Source organism: Cucumis melo, chromosome 1, assembly GCF_025177605.1.
Source record: "Cucumis melo cultivar AY chromosome 1, USDA_Cmelo_AY_1.0, whole genome shotgun sequence".
NCBI lineage: Eukaryota > Viridiplantae > Streptophyta > Magnoliopsida > Cucurbitales > Cucurbitaceae > Cucumis > Cucumis melo.
Window position 1 is genome coordinate 16,020,295 of NC_066857.1, and position 6,000 is coordinate 16,026,294.

The following is a 6,000-nucleotide window of genomic DNA, read 5'->3' on the forward strand; positions in this document are numbered from 1 at the left end:
ATAGCAAAATCTAAAAGATCATGTATAAAGAATCTTGAAAAAAATCATTTAGATTGGAGTAGCCAGATATAAACGATCGTGTAAAAAAAAAAAAAATAAAAGATTGTGTGTAAAGAATCTTGAAAAAAATCATTTAGATTGGAGTAGTCAAATGTAAACGATCGTTTAAAAAAGTAAACAATCGTGTAAAAAAAATAAAAGATCGTGTATAAAAAATCTTGAAAAAAAATCATTTGGATTGGAGTCGAAAAATGTAAACGATTGTGTAAAAAAAGTAAACGATCGTGTAAATAAATCTAAACGATCGTGTACCAAAAGAATTAAAAAAATCGTGTACCAAATTTAAAAAAAAATCATTTAGATTTGGGTCCCCAAATCTAAACGATCGTGTAATAAAATTAGATGGAATTGAAAAGATAAATTGTAGCCATATGATCGCGTATAAATTGTAGCTGTATCTAAACGATTGCGTATAAATTATAACCATATCTAAACGATCGCTTTGTAGCCATATCTAAACGATCGCGTATATATTGAACAATATCTAAACGATCGCGTATATATTGAACCATATCTAAATGATCGCGTATAAATTGCAAATATATTACCCGCGCGTTATTGACGGCATGGTTGACATGACATTTTTGGTATTTTACACAGTGGACCTCTAGGCTTTTTCCATTTTTGGAATTGTTCTATAGAGTGTAAATATTTTGCCACTTTTTTATATTTTTGAAAAGACCCCTAGAAAAATATATATACATAAATTGGGGATAAATTAAAGAAAAAGGGTAAAATTGTAAAAAAAAAAACACTAAAAGACCTTTTTTGTTAGGGGATTTTAAAAATAGAATAATTAGGCAAAATAGTTACATTACATAATAAATTGGGAAACTTTCCTAAATATAACAAACTATTGAAATATTTACAGCCCCGTAACAAAACACATAAAGTTAGCCATTTTTTAAATATTCCAGGTTTGCCCTTCCATCTTTTTCTCCTCCCTGTGATTTTTTAATCGTCTTCTTCTGTACTCTTATTTTTTAGCTGCGATTTCTTCCATTCATTTTTGTTTTTAGATTTGGGTAACCAAATCTATTTCTTTCTATCGTCTTTTTTGTTTTTCTTTATTTTTTAGATGCGTGCATGTCTTTCTTCATCTTTCTTCTTTTTCCTTTTTTTTTTCATTCACTGCATGCATTGTATCGTCTTTCTTCTTTTGTTTTTTTACGTTTAGATTAGGTAACCAAATATGATGGTGTATAAGAATCTTGAAAAAATTGGTTAGGCATAGGGTAACCAAAACAAAAAGATTGTGTATAAAGAATATTAAAAAAAACCGTTTATACCAAATTTTGAAAAAACAATTGTTTAAATTTGGGGTAGCCAAATCTAAACGATCGTGTAGCCAAATCTAAACGATCGTATACCAAATTTTGAAAAAAAAAACGTTTAGATTTGGGGTAGCTAAATTTAAACGATCGTGTAGCCAAATCTAAACGATTGTATACCAAATTTTGAAAATGGAACCCCAAATCTAAATGATCGTGTAGCAAAATCTAAACGATTGTATACCAAATTTTGAAAAAAAAAGGTTTAGATTTGGCTACCCTAAATCTAAACGATCGTGTAGCCAAATCTAAACGACCGTGTAGTCAAATCTAAACGATCGTATACCAAATTTTGAAAAAAAAATCGTTTTGATTTAGAGTAGCTAAATCTAAAGGATCGTGCAGCCAAATATAAACGATTGTGTAACCGAATTAATTAAACGATCGTATAACAAATTAGTCAAATCTAAACGATCGTGTACCAAATCGCGTTACCAAATATATTACGCGCATTGTTGATGGGGCATTTTTTGTATTTTACACGTTGGGCCTCTAGGCTTTTTCCATTTTCGGAATTGTTCTATATAGTGTAAATACTTTGCCACTTTTTTATATTTTTTAAAAGACCCCTAATAAATTTTTAACCCATTATATAGAAGCTGAAGCAAATGGTGAAATACCAAAATAGTCCACGAAAACTTAAATCACGCAAATTAATTGCGATTTTCTTCTTTCCATACTCAGAAACATACTTGTGTTGACTATGCTAAACAATCGTGTTGATTATGCCAAGCGTAGTTTAGATCATATCCATACGATCGTGTAATTCTTTTTAAATAATGGAAAAATGACTTCAAATTTAAACGATCGTATTGATCATGCTAAACGATCGTGTTGACTATAGTAAGCGTTTAGATCATATACACACGATCATGTAGTTATTTTTAAACGATGGAAAAAGGGCTTCAAGTCTAAATGATCAAGTTAACTATGGTAAACGGTCGTTTAGATCACATCCCACACGATCGTGTGTAGTTCCTTTTAAATGAAGGAAAAAGGGTTTCAAATTTGAACGGCGTGTTGACTATGATAAGTAATTGTTTAGATCATATCCACACAATCGTGTAGTTCTTTTTAAAGGATAGGAAAAGAACTTATCTAAACGATCTTGTTGGCCATGCTAAGCGATCGTGTTGACTATGGCCGTAAGTGATCTTTTAGATCATATCAACATGATCGTATAGTTTTTTTAACGATGGGAAAAAGGGCTTCAAATTTAAATGTTTGTATTGATCATGGTAAACGGTCGTGTTGACTGGTAAATGATCGTTTGGATTATTACAAAATGATATTCAAACGATCTTGGTATTCTCAAATTTGAGGAATATGAAGTAGCTTTAAAGAATCTTACCGAAAACGATGAAGATGATATTTAAACCTAACTTATGTACTCCCTTATATTTTTCATCTTGGGACATCTCGGAGGAACTTTGCCCCAAGTTTAATCTTCGAGAAGCAGTAGGTAGGTATCGTCTACCCTAAGTGATAGAAACTGGCAGAAAGGTATCATTTTCAACTAATGATGTGAAAATACCGATTGTGGAAATACTTGCCGCTGGTAATGGATGTTGTTGGATTTGCCACTGCGATCATCAAGTGGAGAGCATGTCATTGAAAAAAATGAATGCAGATCATAAGAAAAATTAAGGAAGAAGACGATGAAGTCGCGCTTAAAAGAATGAGCAGAGAAAATCTCAAGCTAATTATTGGATGAAAAATTTGTAAGGAATTATGAAACGTTTTAAGGTTTATTACAAATTAATTTTTTGACAGTTAAACGTTACGAATTAATTTTTTGACCGTTAAACATTACAAAATTAATTTTTTAACCGTTAAACGTCTTATTATAATAAATTTGTGACGTTTCATAATTAAATTCTTTTGACCGTTGCTGATCCTCCACCACTATATATACATCCCTCAGTTTTCATTTCTAGATACAACAAACATTCTTCTCATTTCTTACAAAGTTTCCTGAGCTGTGTTCTTGTTTGAGTGTTTCGGTTCCAATTAGTTTCTATGCAAAACTAATTAACGAAAAAGGGTTGTTTTATCTTGAGGACGACGAGGCATAATTCTGTTTGCACGATTCAGAGCAAAGTCGCGAAACGTCTTAAAGAGAGCGTGTTTTGCAACTCAGCCTTTCACTAATTCAGTTTCTGCTTTGTAGTCTCTGTTCCTTTTAACAACCTGTTCAGTTGCTACCTTGTTTCTTTCATTACTATTAGCCGGACTTGGACGAATTTTGCATTGAAGACCAAAGTGCAACAACAATTTTAAGATGATTTCTTCTCTTCTGTGATGGCCGGACAAATCCAATTTGACTTGGTGTCTTTTGATCTCAACTGTCCGTTCCGTTTTGAAGGATCACACTTCAAAAGGTGGAAACAAAAGAAGTGTGGGACGTATTACAAAAGAAGTACGATACTGAGGAAGTGGGGTCGAAGAAATACGCTGTCGGTCGATACCTGAGATATCAAATGACTAGTGACAGATTCGTGGAGGCACAGTCACATGCAATTCAGAAAATAGCTCACGAGATTATCAGTGAAAGTATACCACTCGATGATCAATTTTAAGTTGCTATTATTATTGATAAATTACCTCAATTGTGGAAGGATTTCAAGAACACTCTAAGGCACAAAACCAAAGAGTTCTCACTGGAAAGCCTATTCACGAGGCTAAGGATAGAGGAGGAAACAAGAAAGCATGATAAAAAAGAAGTGGTGAACGCTATCCCCATAAAGAAGCCCACTACAGTTCTGAAACCAGACCTGAAGTCGAAAGAAAACAAGATGAAACGAGGATCCAACAAACAGAACAACCCCCAGTCCAGAAGTACGGTACAAATTGTTTGTTATAGTAGTAATAAGCCTGGTCATTTAGCTAGAAATTGTAGAAACAGGAGCTGTCCTGCTGCGCAAACGAGCGTGATAGAAGATGAATTAGTAGCTATGATTTCTGAAGTTAATGTAATTGAGGGGTCTGAAGGTTGTTGGCTAGACACTGGTGCATCCCGCCATGTTTGCCATAACTTTAGTCTTTTTAGAAAATATAACGAGGTTAAGGATTAGAATATCCTTCTAGGAGATCATCACACAACCAAGGTAGCCGGTATTGGAGAAGTAGAACTAAAATTCACATTCGGCAAGATGCTTATGCTGAAGAAAGTTCTGTATACTCTAAAAATTCGAAACAATTTGGTCTCCGGATATCTCCTCAACAAGGCTGGATTCATACAAACCATAAGATCAGACTTATTTACCTTAACTAAAAATAATGTTTTTGTGGGGAAGAGTTATGTTACTGATGGCATGTTCAAATTGAATTTGGAAATTAATAAGATTGCATCTTCTGCTTACATGTTATCTTCTTTTAATGTTTGGCATGCTAGACTTTGTCATGTTAATAAAAGGTTAATTAGCAAAATGAGTAGGTTAAATCTTATACCTAAGTTATCTCTACATGATTTTGAGAAATGTTTATGTTGTAGTCAAGCTAAGGTAACTAAAATCTCGCATAAGTCTGTAACTAGAGTAACAGAGCCTTTAGAATTAATTCATTCTGACTTATGTGAATTTGATGACACTTTAACTAGAAACAGTAAAAGGTATAATGTAATTACCTTCATAGATGACTGTTCTGACTACACTTTTATTTATCTGCTTAAAAATAAAAGTGATGCCTATGATGTAACGACCCAACTCCTTATACTAAGCCGAAGTCATTACTAATTTCAAAGATAAATAAAATTTATTAATTTAAAATAGAAAAATGAAATAAAACCTAGAATTTCTCATTAAAAGCATAAACAAATGTATATGGAAATAATTCTAAAAGTAAAATCCTAACTCGGGCCCTATCTAGTTTTAAAGAAATAAAATAGAATAAAAGAATAAACTAAAAATGCAAATACTGGGATTCGAACAATGACATAAAGCGAGAGCAAAATGGTCCCTATGGCTCGCTACATTCACTTCTTGTCAGTCGCCAGCTTGCCCTTGCCCTTACCTCTACCTCTGCCTGAAAAATTAAACAAGAAAGAGTGAGTATAAAAAATTATACTCAGTAAGGAACCCACTACTAGTCCCGCTAGGTGCCTGTTAACTTCCTATTAGAGTCCTGTAAAGTGGTACCCCTGAACTGGCACGTTCCCGAACACGTGCAATCTGTGATCCCATAGGAACATATCTGGTCTTCGGTGACCCAAAGAAAACACCTAGGACAAACTGGTCTGTAGTGTACCTGAAGGAAACACTAAGACAATAGGGCTGTGAGTGACCCCGTCGAATCACTCATAATCATGTCAATGTCAATGTCATACTGGACTGGAGATCCTGTCGGATTACACAGTCATAAAAAGGTGGTGATCCCGAGGGACATCCATGTGGGTACAACCCTAAGAGAGAAAGCTAACAACACACCCTATCCGTAGCATGTAACATGTCATAACATTTTCATAAACATGGCATATCATCAAAATCATAGCATACATAACCAACATCGTAAACATGAACATAACGTAGTCATCCTCATCAATGTACTGCTAGTCATAACATAACATCAGTTCATGACATCAATCATCAATACAGTGTTAGTCATCATCAAT